The sequence below is a fragment of the Sturnus vulgaris genome, chromosome 7 (assembly GCF_052056855.1).
Source record: "Sturnus vulgaris isolate bStuVul1 chromosome 7, bStuVul1.hap1, whole genome shotgun sequence".
NCBI classification, from domain to species: Eukaryota; Metazoa; Chordata; class Aves; order Passeriformes; family Sturnidae; genus Sturnus; species Sturnus vulgaris.
The window spans coordinates 4,987,261-5,001,697 of NC_142249.1; positions in this window are offsets into that span (position 1 = coordinate 4,987,261).

The following is a 14,437-nucleotide window of genomic DNA, read 5'->3' on the forward strand; positions in this document are numbered from 1 at the left end:
GAGGGAAGGAGCAGTCAAAAGGGAGGAATAGTCGAGGGAACAAGAAAGGATAGGCAGTGTCTGAAGGCTGGAGGGAGAGAGCTCTCTACAAGCAGGGAGAGGGCTGAAGCCATGCGAGCTTCCCACAGGCTCAGCTGTGCTAATCATCAGCTGTGCCTGCAGCTTCAGCTGGTCTCTTCTGGTCTCAAGGCAGCCTCAACTTCCATGGCATCTGGAGGTCTTAAAGGGACGCTGGTTCTTCTAAGCCGGCAGATGAGCATGGTTCTGCAAGCCTTTCACTGATCACCTCTTCCAGTAGTATATCGTATCTCTTCAAGGCTTGAAGGGCTGGAAGAGAGAGGAATAGAGCCACAGTGAGAGCCCGCATCTGTGGGAATCCAAGCAGACCTTCCTGACAGGGCCACATCCTTCCCAGCTCTTGCCATGGCCACAAGAGGGGCCAACGGGGTCAGCTGCAAGGTGCTGGCCACGAATCCCTCCACCTGCGTCCCTGAAATCTCTCGGAGCTCTGCCCACGCCATCCCCCCGTCCACACAGGGAGCAAAGCCCACCGCAGCCGGGGCAGGGATTGCAGCTCCCCCCGCCAACCCCGCTGACAGCCCGCTGCCCGCACTCACCCTCAATGAGAACGTCAATGTCTCCTGGCTGACCCGTCAGGTACCGCCCAGCGATCCCTGGGAACACAGAGCCTGTCACGGCTCTGTCCAGCGGCACAGCTCCCCGCCAGCGGCGCTGCCAGCCCTGTGTGTCACAGGGCGGCAGCAGCCCCGAGGGCAGCCGGGGCTCCACGGCGCCGGGCCCGGATGCCGCGCTGCCGGGGCAGCGGGCGGGGCTGGGGCCGAGCTGCGGCGGGGCGGGGAGGGGAGGGGAGGGGAGGGGAGGGAGCCCGGGCTCACCCATGAACCTGATGGCCGCTAATTGCAGGGACTCCTTTGGGCTCTGCAGGTACGGTAGGGCCTGGCGCAGGTGCTCGGCCGCTCGGCTCCTGTCCTCTGCCAGCTGAAGAGAGCGGCGGGAGGGAAGGGTCGGGCCGGGCTTTGTGCCCCTTTGCCAGGCGCTCCCCGCTTTGGCCGGCCCCGGCCTCCCCTGCCCGCACAGCCCTGAGGCGCGGCCAGCAGCCGCTGGGCCGGGGCTCCGTCGGCGCCCGGCTCGGGCCCACAGGAGCCTGGAGAAGAGCCCGTGCGGCTCCTGCGTGCAGCCCTGGGCAGGGCCACAGCTGCCAAGCGCACACAGTGAGCACCGCGCTCAGGGGGCTTGTCCAGGCTGAGCCTGGCGCTTCCAGGCCCTCCTTACCAGGCACTCGGCAAACATCCACAGCTTCTCTGTCTTCACCAGTTGCATGAGATGCCTTCTCTTCAGGAACTCGGTCACACAAAGCAGTGTTTTCCGCGAGGCCTGGAGAGCAGCAGAGATGTGCAGATGGCACCGCAGCTCAGGGCACAGGAGCCGCGTCCCTGTGCCAAGGCGTGCAGGAGGCTGCAGCCCGGGAGGTGCCAGGACCTGCAGGAGGCAGCCGAGCCCCTTCCAGACATCCACCAGCATCACTCAAAACCTCACCTTCGCCACATGCTCATTCTCCTCATGGCAGTGCCAAAACAGCGGGAGTAGGCTCTGCCTCAAAATCTTCATCAGCGGCTTTTTTCCCTCATCTACCACCAACTCCATCATCTTGAAGAAGAGGTCGAGGGCAAACACCTGCACACGGCTGTTGTCCTGGAAGGGAAGAAGAGGATAGGATCTTAAGTGCAATTACTCCAGGCTCACCTGGACAAAGGTCCAAAAATCCATAGGGGAAAATGTTTCTGGGCATCCAGTGCCGATGCCTGGAGACACAGAGACTTACATTGTCAAGGAGCAGCAGGAGTGCCTCAGCCAGCTTTGGGGCGGTGGTGCTGGATATCAAGATGCCTTTGTCCTGGAGCACATTGGTGAACACACGGAGGGTCATGGCAACCACCTCTCCATCTGCATCACCCAGCAGCTCCAAAAGACATGGAGACAGGCTGCACATTTTTCTGGCCTGTGTGGAACACAAGGCTGTGCTGTGAAGCCATGAACGGCTGAAGCAGCACCACCACTGTGCTGGCACTGCAACCCCACCCTGCTGCCACAGGGCCCAGAGGCCAAAGGCCTGTCGTGATGAAGTCAGGGAGGTGAGGCAGGAGAGCTGGGAGCATTTGCTGCAGCTCTTGAAGCCCAGGCAGCCCGAGGGGCAGCTTTCCCCAGCACAGCTTCAGCCGCTGCCCCCTTCTCACCATCGAGGGATCCTTGCTGAGCACCACAAGGCATCTGAGCGCCAGGCGACGTCTCTCCCTGTACTTGCTCTGCAGGTTCCTTGACGTGATCTCAAGGAGGCTGTCACCACATTTAGTGAAATCCAAGCAGTCCAGGACCTGAAAGGCACAGGGTAGTGACAGGGGATCCAGCTGGCAGGAGCCCAGAACCTCACAGGGCTGGGCTGAGAGATCAGCACAGGGCACGGGCACTGTCCCAGGCAGCTGTGGCTACGACAGGACAGAGAGCTGGGAGGCAGTTCAGTGAGGCAGCGCTGGCCATCAGGCTCACCTCCACAAGGAATGCCAGGAAAGGCAGATCCCAGCGTGGCTCTTCCCTGCTGAGCCACCCAAGCAGGCGGCGGGCAATCCCAGAGCACAAGAAGACGGAGACACGGCGCATCTCCCTGGTGGGGGAAAAAGGCACCCAGATGCTGACGTGTGCAGGCAAACCTCTCTCAGAACTGACTCAGAGATGCAGTCTTTCCCCAGCATCCCTGGAGGTGATGTGGGCACTTTGGGAGGCTGCCCCTTGTGGGCACCTCCTCTCCCAGCCTGTTCCAGTCTGCTTGGCCGTCCCTCGGTGACAAGGCTCTCTGGCCCATGACCACAGGGACTGTGTGGGGCACGCCAGGCACACAGTGCAAATGTCGGGGGCAGAGGGGAAACAGGGGGTCTCACCTGGCCAGCAGACCCATGGCATAGTGCTGGGTGCCAGCAGAGAGCAGCGTGTCCCAGCCACGCTTGCGCTCCATGGCCATCACCTCAGGGTCATACTGCAGACAGAAGAGCAGAGCCTTCATGGTCTGCACTGCAAACCTGTGTGCAGAGCAAAGCCCAGGTCACACTGGGAGCACTGGCGCTGGCCACAAGGGCATGGGAAGGACAGGAGGACCAGGACCTGTTGGGCGTGATGGGAAGGCGGTGATCCTCCCGGCACGCTCTCCAGAAGTTATCAACGGCCTCTGGCATCTGCTGTGTGGTGATGACAATATGGAAGAGCAGAGCCACAAAGAGGCGGGAGGAATAAAACATCATTGCCTTGGGGCACTGAGGCGCTATTAGCCAGATCACCAGAGTTGCCTGCAAAAGAAGCAGCCCAAGACAGCGCTCAGTGCCGAGGTGTCCATGGGGCAGAGGGAGCAGTGGGCCTGGTGCCACCTGAGCCTGTCCCTAGCCCAGGTTTCAACCCAGCGCCTGAGGCACCGAGAGGACGGAGAGCTTCTGGAGAAGCGACTGGGGAGCGAGCAAAGCCAGTTCCAGAAACTCACAGCCAGGGCAAAAACGTCCTTGTTGTCCCCATCAGAGGTGCACATGCTGTGCAGGGGCCAGGCCTCCATCACACACAGCAGAGTTGGCAGCACCTTCTCCACTGTTGGTCCCGATGAGCCTATGGCTGTCCACATCCTTGCAGCAGCTCTGTGGGATCAGAGCTCTGTGTCAGGGGTGTCTCAGTCACAGTCCAGTGCCCTGTGCAGCTGTAGGGCCCAGGTGACAGAGCCCCGGTGCCCTGAGGGCCAGGCAGGGAGCGTGGCAGCAGTCTCAGGAGACAGAGGGGCCTGAGGGTCCTGAGCCTGTCTGCCTGTCTGGCAGAGCCCATTGGACAGGCTGTACAGGGCGGTGGGCCCTAAAGGCTGGTGGGCCCTTAGCTCTCAAGGCATGTGGTTCCTGTACCTGTCACACGTTGGGGCACAGCGCAGGAGGGTCAGCACCACGTCAGCAGGGTGTTCTCCAGCCAGCCTCAGAATGTCAGTGCGCAGACTGACACCCACAGTGGCATTGGACATGAGACTCTGGTGAATGCTTTTCACCATGGCTGGCACCTGGAGGGCGTGGGGAAGACTTGGAGCGCTGTCCAAGGGAGCAACTCCCCAGCTTCCCCCAGGACGTGTTTCCCTCCCCGCCACAATGTGGTTCCCTCAAAGACTGAGGGAGCCCAGTGACCATGGCGTGAGTGGGCACACAACCCTGTGAGGCCTCGAGCCTTGGCCCCAGGCTGCTTACGTGCTGCTGAGAAGAAACGCAAGGGTCCGTGAAGTAGTCCACAATAAGGTCCTGGCTCAGAGTGGGAGTGGGAGTGGGAGTGGTGTCAGTATTTGTGATGCCCTGAGTCTCTCCGGTGTCAGCGTTTGTCATGGCCACGTCCTCAGTCACTGCCATGTCAGCCTTTGCCCTGTCATCATTCATTGCTGTGTTGAGGTCGTCTGAGTGCTCAATCTGGGCCAAATCTGGGCTGACATCGGGCTCTGCCTGGAGCTCGCTCAGCCTGGAGTCAGGCTCGGCTGTGCTCTCTGTTGCTGTGCTGCTGGTCTTTCTACGGCGAAGGGGCACAAACTTGCGGAACATCTGCAGGAGAACAAAGGACAGGGAAGAGAGGCAAGTTCCATGGCATGCTCCAAGCACTATGCTCAGCTGAGCGGTGACAGCAGGCCCAGCCCAGGTGGGGATGGCTGCAGGTACCTTCAGTGTTCTGCGGAAGCGGCCACGGGTGGGTTTCTGCTCTTGTGTCGGCTCCATGGCTGCAGCACCTGGCAAAGAGCGAGCGCAGCCAGAGCTGAGGGGCTGCGGGAGAGGCCGGAGAACACAGCCCAGCCCTGCATTCCCCAGGCAGGGACAGCCCCGGGATGCCCCAGGGGATGCAGCATGGCCGCTGCGGGGTGTCTGCCCGGCCCCTCTTCTGTCCTGTCCCTGGGCATGTCCACAGTGGGTGGGCTGGGATGGGACGGACGGGATGGGACGGGACGGGATGGGGCCAAGCTGGATGCTTGCACCAGCCCTGAGGCCCAGGTGTGCCACTCACCATCCTGCATTGGCTGGAATGGCTCTGACTCTTCAGGCTCTTGAGCTGGGGCAACTCTAGAGCCTCTCCTTTTTATTCCCCCGAACACTTTGAACAGGTTGAGAAATCTGCCCGCCATGCCGGAGTCTGGCCTCGAGGGCACCTTCTAGAGAGATGCTTTGGGAAAGTTACAAGGCAACAAGTCGTGCAGCTGTGCCTTAAAGGCACCTGCGACAGAGAAGCCTCAGGAAGGCTGCAGGACAACAAGTCCTGCACTTGAGGCCTCCTGCCACAAGGGCAGGAGACTCCTCGTAAATGATTCAGGTCACCAAGTCCTGCAGTCTGGCCGGGAGTGAACCTGGAAAAGAAAATCCTCGGGAAGGCCACGGGCCACCAAGTCCCGCAGTCTTTCCACGAGGTCACCTGCAGGAATAACGCCTCGGAAAAGCTCGGGGTCAGGCACGAACGAGTGTGCTGTGCGGGGGCTCCTCACAGCACCGCTCTGGCGCCTCCTGTCCCGTCGCGTGCTCCGAGCACTCTGGTGTGCCCGTGTCACCACCAGCCCCCATGTCACCACATGTCACAAAGGGTCCATTGACGCCGTTCCATGCCACGGTGACCGTGCTGCACTGCATCACAAAGGGCTCTTGCACACACTGACACCTGCCCTGGGGACACCCTGAGCCCACCCAAAGTGGCCCAGGTTGGAAGGAATCCCTTGGCCCAAATGTCTAAGAGAGCCCGACAGGAATGTTAGGAATGGCTCAAATCCTATCCAACGCTGCTCTGCGGGCTCCGGGCATTTAAGAGCCCTCAATTCAGGAAAGCCTTCCTTCCCCAAATTCACTGGCGTGGCCAGAGAGTGTGACAGATTTGGACGTTTGCTTCCCATCTCAAAGCAGCAACTCATTTGCCTTCATTTGTCATCCATTGGAGAGTCACTTTACAAAAGAACACTACACAGAGGCGAATAAAGGCCATTCTTTGCTTTGCAAATGGTTTTCAATGAAGAGATGATAATATCCTAATTCTAGGAAGGAATAAAAGCTCACAAGGAGTGGAAGTCCACTCAGTGTTAGCAAATTAGCCCAAACAAATGAGAAGATTGCAAAATGGCTAATCCTCCTCCTGGTACAGATAGCTAAGTGGCTCTTAAAGTACAGCTCTCCCCTCTTCTTCCCTGCAGGAAGATCAGGACCACTAACAAAAAATCACAGCTAGTGCTTTGGCCCTCCTCCAGAACCAAAGCTGTGCCAAAGCACAGATGCTGCCTTCAAGCTGACTCCAATTCCAGCCTAGACCTCTCACCTTCCACACAGCTCCTTCTCCAAGACGCCCACCAACACCAACCCCCCTAATCAGCCACACACAAGCCCCCAACAGCCCGCCGGGATCCCCAGCTAACCCCATCCCTCCGCAGAGCTTTCCCAGCCTCCAGCAGACCCCTGGTTCCCTGCACGTGCCATGGGATGGCACTCGGGAGGATCTGCTCCAAGGCCTTTCCCAGTAGCCAGCTCAGGCTGCCAGGCCTATGGTTCCTGGATCATCCTTCCCACCAACTCTCCCTGTGCACGGCTGCTCCATTTGCACATTGGTGCTCAGCTCAGAGTTCTGCACTTGAGCAGCACTGCTGAGAAAGGATGGAGAGCGGCCTGGCAAGCTCTTTCTCCAGCTCCCTCTTGACTCTTGGGGGAGGTAGAACATTCCACAGGAAAGCACCTGGTGCCACAAGGAGTGGGTGACATCAGACAGCTGTGAGGGGAAGCCTCAGGACTGCTGTATTCTGAGGGAACACCGTTGGCCTTGACCTGTATGCACCTGCGGAAGCTTAAATCCTCAGCTCCCAGGACCTCTCTTGGCCAGCACCCTGATGTGCACGCAGGACTGCTGCGAGGCACTGCTGGGACCCAGCGGGACAGGAGCTGCTGTCTCGTGTCCACCCAGCACCCCCGACAGAGCCAGGGTCACCCCAAAAGCAGACAAACGATCTGGTGTCGGCAGAGAGGAGCAAGGAGCACTGGGCTGCCTCCTCTCAGGGTATCTCAGCTGGCCCTGGGCCACAACACGCCCCCGTTTTAAGTCCTGCCTATGCCCAGCTGCCAGAAATGCCGACCTTCTTCTCTCCAAGGCGCACAGGAAGAGCCAATGAGCAGGATGCCTTGGGAGGCAAACCTTCCCGGCCTTTGCTGAGGCCAGGGACACACCAAGATCAGCCAAGACTCTGCAGATTGCCTGGCCCGCACAGCCCAGCTCTTTGCTGGCCCTGGCCCGCAGCAGCTTCCACCAAGCGAGAGGCAATTGCATATTGCCAAGAGCCGAAACACAGCAGGCAGGTGAGATGTGAACAGTGTGTGCATCAAGGACTTTTAATTCACAGCTCTCAAAGAGAGCTTTGGGGCTCGCAGCTGGACAGAGATGCTCCTGCTCACACCTCTGGCCAAAAGGGGGTAACACAGCGTGCTGCAGGTGCTTGGGTTGGTCTCCACAGCTCCAGGCAGATGCCAAACCTGCTCTTCACAGCCTTCTCCCTTCCCCTGCCCCTGTGCCCAGGGCAGCGGGCCTCAAGGACTCAAAGGACCACAGGGAGCCAAAGGGGGACGCTTGCACCTACCTCACTGCGATCTCCCTGTGAAGCACTTTCCTTAAGACGCAAGCCCCTTTTCTCCAAAGGCATTTTTCCAAATGCGTAGCTTTCCCCAGGTTCACCAACACATTCTTAAGAAGTCCTGGCAAGTCTCAATTCCTTCTGGGCCTTTCAGAACTGGCACTCCAGCTCTAGCTTGTGTTCCCCCAAGTGTGTTTCCACGTGGAGGTTCTGACGTGCAGACCCAGGCCCTCTACAAACACAAGCTGCCCGCTGCCTCTTCGCCTGCCTCAACTCCTGCCTGCGGTCACGGCCACAAAACCAGGCTGTTCCCGGACAGAGACCAGAGCCCTGCTCCCACAGGATGCTCTTGCCAGCACCTCCCAGGACTCTGTGCTGTACACACAGCACTTTTCATGCCTGCTCTCAACCGGCTTGGGCACACAGAGCACCACCTGGCTGGCTCTGCCATCAGCACACCCCAAACACAGGCAGAGGAGGTAGAAGAAGCAGGGGCTCTTTTGCAGCCATGCCCAAGGGAGACTGGAAGGGTGCCCCCTCCGTCTGGTCTCACTTGCTTGGCTGACTGGCTCTGAGGCAGGGGCTCTGATTCCTCGCTTCTGGGGACCAGAACCGCACCCAGGGTCCCGGCACTGCCTGACTGCGCTCTGGACACTGGCACGGTCACGCGTCCGAGTCTCAGGCACTGTGCTGCTGCTTCATTTGCTCTTTTGGAACACCCAGAGCTCCCCAACAATGCCCTGTTGGTCTCTGGTTCTGCCCTCTTCCTGACCCAATGCTCCAGTGATGGAGCATTGCTGTGCTTTCAGGAAGCTATTCTTGAAACCTTCCAGCATTCCAAAGCTCCTTTGCCCTCCGTGGATGCTTGCTATGGAATCTCTCCGAGCTGCACTCAGAGCATACTCAGGTTGGTTCTTCTAAAACCCAGCGCCTTCAGGGTGCTCAGCAAGACCTTTAACTCCACAGTGTTGTGGAACTGGACGTTCAACACAGAGACCTTTCCAGGATGATCTGCCCTCGTTTCTGAGTGTCTACAGAAAGCACGGCACGGAAGAGAACAGCAGGAGAGGCCTGTGTGTGTTCCAGGGCTCTGGAATTGTGCCGCTTGAGCTCCACAGAGATGCAGGCAAAGTGAAGAAGCCAAACTGTTTATTGATGGAAGGCAAAGCAAAAGCATGAGCTGGAGGGGAAAAAAAGGGATGGGCACAATCTGAGGGCTGGAGGGAAGGAGCAGTCAAAAGGGAGGAATAGTCGAGGGAACAAGAAAGGATAGGCAGTGTCTGAAGGCTGGAGGGAGAGAGCTCTCTACAAGCAGGGAGAGGGCTGAAGCCATGCGAGCTTCCCACAGGCTCAGCTGTGCTAATCATCAGCTGTGCCTGCAGCTTCAGCTGGTCTCTTCTGGTCTCAAGGCAGCCTCAACTTCCATGGCATCTGGAGGTCTTAAAGGGACGCTGGTTCTTCTAAGCCGGCAGATGAGCATGGTTCTGCAAGCCTTTCACTGATCACCTCTTCCAGTAGTATATCGTATCTCTTCAAGGCTTGAAGGGCTGGAAGAGAGAGGAATAGAGCCACAGTGAGAGCCCGCATCTGTGGGAATCCAAGCAGACCTTCCTGACAGGGCCACATCCTTCCCAGCTCTTGCCATGGCCACAAGAGGGGCCAACGGGGTCAGCTGCAAGGTGCTGGCCACCAATCCCTCCACCTGCGTCCCTGAAATCTCTCGGAGCTCTGCCCACGCCATCCCCCCGTCCACACAGGGAGCAAAGCCCACCGCAGCCGGGGCAGGGATTGCAGCTCCCCCCGCCAACCCCGCTGACAGCCCGCTGCCCGCACTCACCCTCAATGAGAACGTCAATGTCTCCTGGCTGACCCGTCAGGTACCGCCCAGCGATCCCTGGGAACACAGAGCCTGTCACGGCTCTGTCCAGCGGCACAGCTCCCCGCCAGCGGCGCTGCCAGCCCTGTGTGTCACAGGGCGGCAGCAGCCCCGAGGGCAGCCGGGGCTCCACGGCGCCGGGCCCGGATGCCGCTTGCCGGGGCAGCGGGCGGGGCTGGGGCCGAGCTGCGGCGGGGCGGGGAGGGGAGGGGCGGGGAGGGGAGGGAGCCCGGGCTCACCCATGAACCTGATGGCCGCTAATTGCAGGGACTCCTTTGGGCTCTGCAGGTACGGTAGGGCCTGGCGCAGGTGCTCGGCCGCTCGGCTCCTGTCCTCTGCCAGCTGAAGAGAGCGGCGGGAGGGAAGGGTCGGGCCGGGCTTTGTGCCCCTTTGCCAGGCGCTCCCCGCTTTGGCCGGCCCCGGCCTCCCCTGCCCGCACAGCCCTGAGGCGCGGCCAGCAGCCGCTGGGCCGGGGCTCCGTCGGCGCCCGGCTCGGGCCCACAGGAGCCTGGAGAAGAGCCCGTGCGGCTCCTGCGTGCAGCCCTGGGCAGGGCCACAGCTGCCAAGCGCACACAGTGAGCACCGCGCTCAGGGGGCTTGTCCAGGCTGAGCCTGGCGCTTCCAGGCCCTCCTTACCAGGCACTCGGCAAACATCCACAGCTTCTCTGTCTTCACCAGTTGCATGAGATGCCTTCTCTTCAGGAACTCGGTCACACAAAGCAGTGTTTTCCGCGAGGCCTGGAGAGCAGCAGAGATGTGCAGATGGCACCGCAGCTCAGGGCACAGGAGCCGCGTCCCTGTGCCAAGGCGTGCAGGAGGCTGCAGCCCGGGAGGTGCCAGGACCTGCAGGAGGCAGCCGAGCCCCTTCCAGACATCCACCAGCATCACTCAAAACCTCACCTTCGCCACATGCTCATTCTCCTCATGGCAGTGCCAAAACAGCGGGAGTAGGCTCTGCCTCAAAATCTTCATCAGCGGCTTTTTTCCCTCATCTACCACCAACTCCATCATCTTGAAGAAGAGGTCGAGGGCAAACACCTGCACACGGCTGTTGTCCTGGAAGGGAAGAAGAGGATAGGATCTTAAGTGCAATTACTCCAGGCTCACCTGGACAAAGGTCCAAAAATCCATAGGGGAAAATGTTTCTGGGCATCCAGTGCCGATGCCTGGAGACACAGAGACTTACATTGTCAAGGAGCAGCAGGAGTGCCTCAGCCAGCTTTGGGGCGGTGGTGCTGGATATCAAGATGCCTTTGTCCTGGAGCACATTGGTGAACACACGGAGGGTCATGGCAACCACCTCTCCATCTGCATCACCCAGCAGCTCCAAAAGACATGGAGACAGGCTGCACATTTTTCTGGCCTGTGTGGAACACAAGGCTGTGCTGTGAAGCCATGAACGGCTGAAGCAGCACCACCACTGTGCTGGCACTGCAACCCCACCCTGCTGCCACAGGGCCCAGAGGCCAAAGGCCTGTCGTGATGAAGTCAGGGAGGTGAGGCAGGAGAGCTGGGAGCATTTGCTGCAGCTCTTGAAGCCCAGGCAGCCCGAGGGGCAGCTTTCCCCAGCACAGCTTCAGCCGCTGCCCCCTTCTCACCATCGAGGGATCCTTGCTGAGCACCACAAGGCATCTGAGCGCCAGGCGACGTCTCTCCCTGTACTTGCTCTGCAGGTTCCTTGACGTGATCTCAAGGAGGCTGTCACCACATTTAGTGAAATCCAAGCAGTCCAGGACCTGAAAGGCACAGGGTAGTGACAGGGGATCCAGCTGGCAGGAGCCCAGAACCTCACAGGGCTGGGCTGAGAGATCAGCACAGGGCACGGGCACTGTCCCAGGCAGCTGTGGCTACGACAGGACAGAGAGCTGGGAGGCAGTTCAGTGAGGCAGCGCTGGCCATCAGGCTCACCTCCACAAGGAATGCCAGGAAAGGCAGATCCCAGCGTGGCTCTTCCCTGCTGAGCCACCCAAGCAGGCGGCGGGCAATCCCAGAGCACAAGAAGACGGAGACACGGCGCATCTCCCTGGTGGGGGAAAAAGGCACCCAGATGCTGACGTGTGCAGGCAAACCTCTCTCAGAACTGACTCAGAGATGCAGTCTTTCCCCAGCATCCCTGGAGGTGATGTGGGCACTTTGGGAGGCTGCCCCTTGTGGGCACCTCCTCTCCCAGCCTGTTCCAGTCTGCTTGGCCGTCCCTCGGTGACAAGGCTCTCTGGCCCATGACCACAGGGACTGTGTGGGGCACGCCAGGCACACAGTGCAAATGTCGGGGGCAGAGGGGAAACAGGGGGTCTCACCTGGCCAGCAGACCCATGGCATAGTGCTGGGTGCCAGCAGAGAGCAGCGTGTCCCAGCCACGCTTGCGCTCCATGGCCATCACCTCAGGGTCATACTGCAGACAGAAGAGCAGAGCCTTCATGGTCTGCACTGCAAACCTGTGTGCAGAGCAAAGCCCAGGTCACACTGGGAGCACTGGCGCTGGCCACAAGGGCATGGGAAGGACAGGAGGACCAGGACCTGTTGGGCGTGATGGGAAGGCGGTGATCCTCCCGGCACGCTCTCCAGAAGTTATCAACGGCCTCTGGCATCTGCTGTGTGGTGATGACAATATGGAAGAGCAGAGCCACAAAGAGGCGGGAGGAATAAAACATCATTGCCTTGGGGCACTGAGGCGCTATTAGCCAGATCACCAGAGTTGCCTGCAAAAGAAGCAGCCCAAGACAGCGCTCAGTGCCGAGGTGTCCATGGGGCAGAGGGAGCAGTGGGCCTGGTGCCACCTGAGCCTGTCCCTAGCCCAGGTTTCAACCCAGCGCCTGAGGCACCGAGAGGACGGAGAGCTTCTGGAGAAGCGACTGGGGAGCGAGCAAAGCCAGTTCCAGAAACTCACAGCCAGGGCAAAAACGTCCTTGTTGTCCCCATCAGAGGTGCACATGCTGTGCAGGGGCCAGGCCTCCATCACACACAGCAGAGTTGGCAGCACCTTCTCCACTGTTGGTCCCGATGAGCCTATGGCTGTCCACATCCTTGCAGCAGCTCTGTGGGATCAGAGCTCTGTGTCAGGGGTGTCTCAGTCACAGTCCAGTGCCCTGTGCAGCTGTAGGGCCCAGGTGACAGAGCCCCGGTGCCCTGAGGGCCAGGCAGGGAGCGTGGCAGCAGTCTCAGGAGACAGAGGGGCCTGAGGGTCCTGAGCCTGTCTGCCTGTCTGGCAGAGCCCATTGGACAGGCTGTACAGGGCGGTGGGCCCTAAAGGCTGGTGGGCCCTTAGCTCTCAAGGCATGTGGTTCCTGTACCTGTCACACGTTGGGGCACAGCGCAGGAGGGTCAGCACCACGTCAGCAGGGTGTTCTCCAGCCAGCCTCAGAATGTCAGTGCGCAGACTGACACCCACAGTGGCATTGGACATGAGACTCTGGTGAATGCTTTTCACCATGGCTGGCACCTGGAGGGCGTGGGGAAGACTTGGAGCGCTGTCCAAGGGAGCAACTCCCCAGCTTCCCCCAGGACGTGTTTCCCTCCCCGCCACAATGTGGTTCCCTCAAAGACTGAGGGAGCCCAGTGACCATGGCGTGAGTGGGCACACAACCCTGTGAGGCCTCGAGCCTTGGCCCCAGGCTGCTTACGTGCTGCTGAGAAGAAACGCAAGGGTCCGTGAAGTAGTCCACAATAAGGTCCTGGCTCAGAGTGGGAGTGGGAGTGGGAGTGGTGTCAGTATTTGTGATGCCCTGAGTCTCTCCGGTGTCAGCGTTTGTCATGGCCACGTCCTCAGTCACTGCCATGTCAGCCTTTGCCCTGTCATCATTCATTGCTGTGTTGAGGTCGTCTGAGTGCTCAATCTGGGCCAAATCTGGGCTGACATCGGGCTCTGCCTGGAGCTCGCTCAGCCTGGAGTCAGGCTCGGCTGTGCTCTCTGTTGCTGTGCTGCTGGTCTTTCTACGGCGAAGGGGCACAAACTTGCGGAACATCTGCAGGAGAACAAAGGACAGGGAAGAGAGGCAAGTTCCATGGCATGCTCCAAGCACTATGCTCAGCTGAGCGGTGACAGCAGGCCCAGCCCAGGTGGGGATGGCTGCAGGTACCTTCAGTGTTCTGCGGAAGCGGCCACGGGTGGGTTTCTGCTCTTGTGTCGGCTCCATGGCTGCAGCACCTGGCAAAGAGCGAGCGCAGCCAGAGCTGAGGGGCTGCGGGAGAGGCCGGAGAACACAGCCCAGCCCTGCATTCCCCAGGCAGGGACAGCCCCGGGATGCCCCAGGGGATGCAGCATGGCCGCTGCGGGGTGTCTGCCCGGCCCCTCTTCTGTCCTGTCCCTGGGCATGTCCACAGTGGGTGGGCTGGGATGGGACGGACGGGATGGGACGGGACGGGATGGGGCCAAGCTGGATGCTTGCACCAGCCCTGAGGCCCAGGTGTGCCACTCACCATCCTGCATTGGCTGGAATGGCTCTGACTCTTCAGGCTCTTGAGCTGGGGCAACTCTAGAGCCTCTCCTTTTTATTCCCCCGAACACTTTGAACAGGTTGAGAAATCTGCCCGCCATGCCGGAGTCTGGCCTCGAGGGCACCTTCTAGAGAGATGCTTTGGGAAAGTTACAAGGCAACAAGTCGTGCAGCTGTGCCTTAAAGGCACCTGCGACAGAGAAGCCTCAGGAAGGCTGCAGGACAACAAGTCCTGCACTTGAGGCCTCCTGCCACAAGGGCAGGAGACTCCTCGTAAATGATTCAGGTCACCAAGTCCTGCAGTCTGGCCGGGAGTGAACCTGGAAAAGAAAATCCTCGGGAAGGCCACGGGCCACCAAGTCCCGCAGTCTTTCCACGAGGTCACCTGCAGGAATAACGCCTCGGAAAAGCTCGGGGTCAGGCACGAACGAGTGTGCTGTGCGGGGGCTCCTCACAGCACCGCTCTGGCGC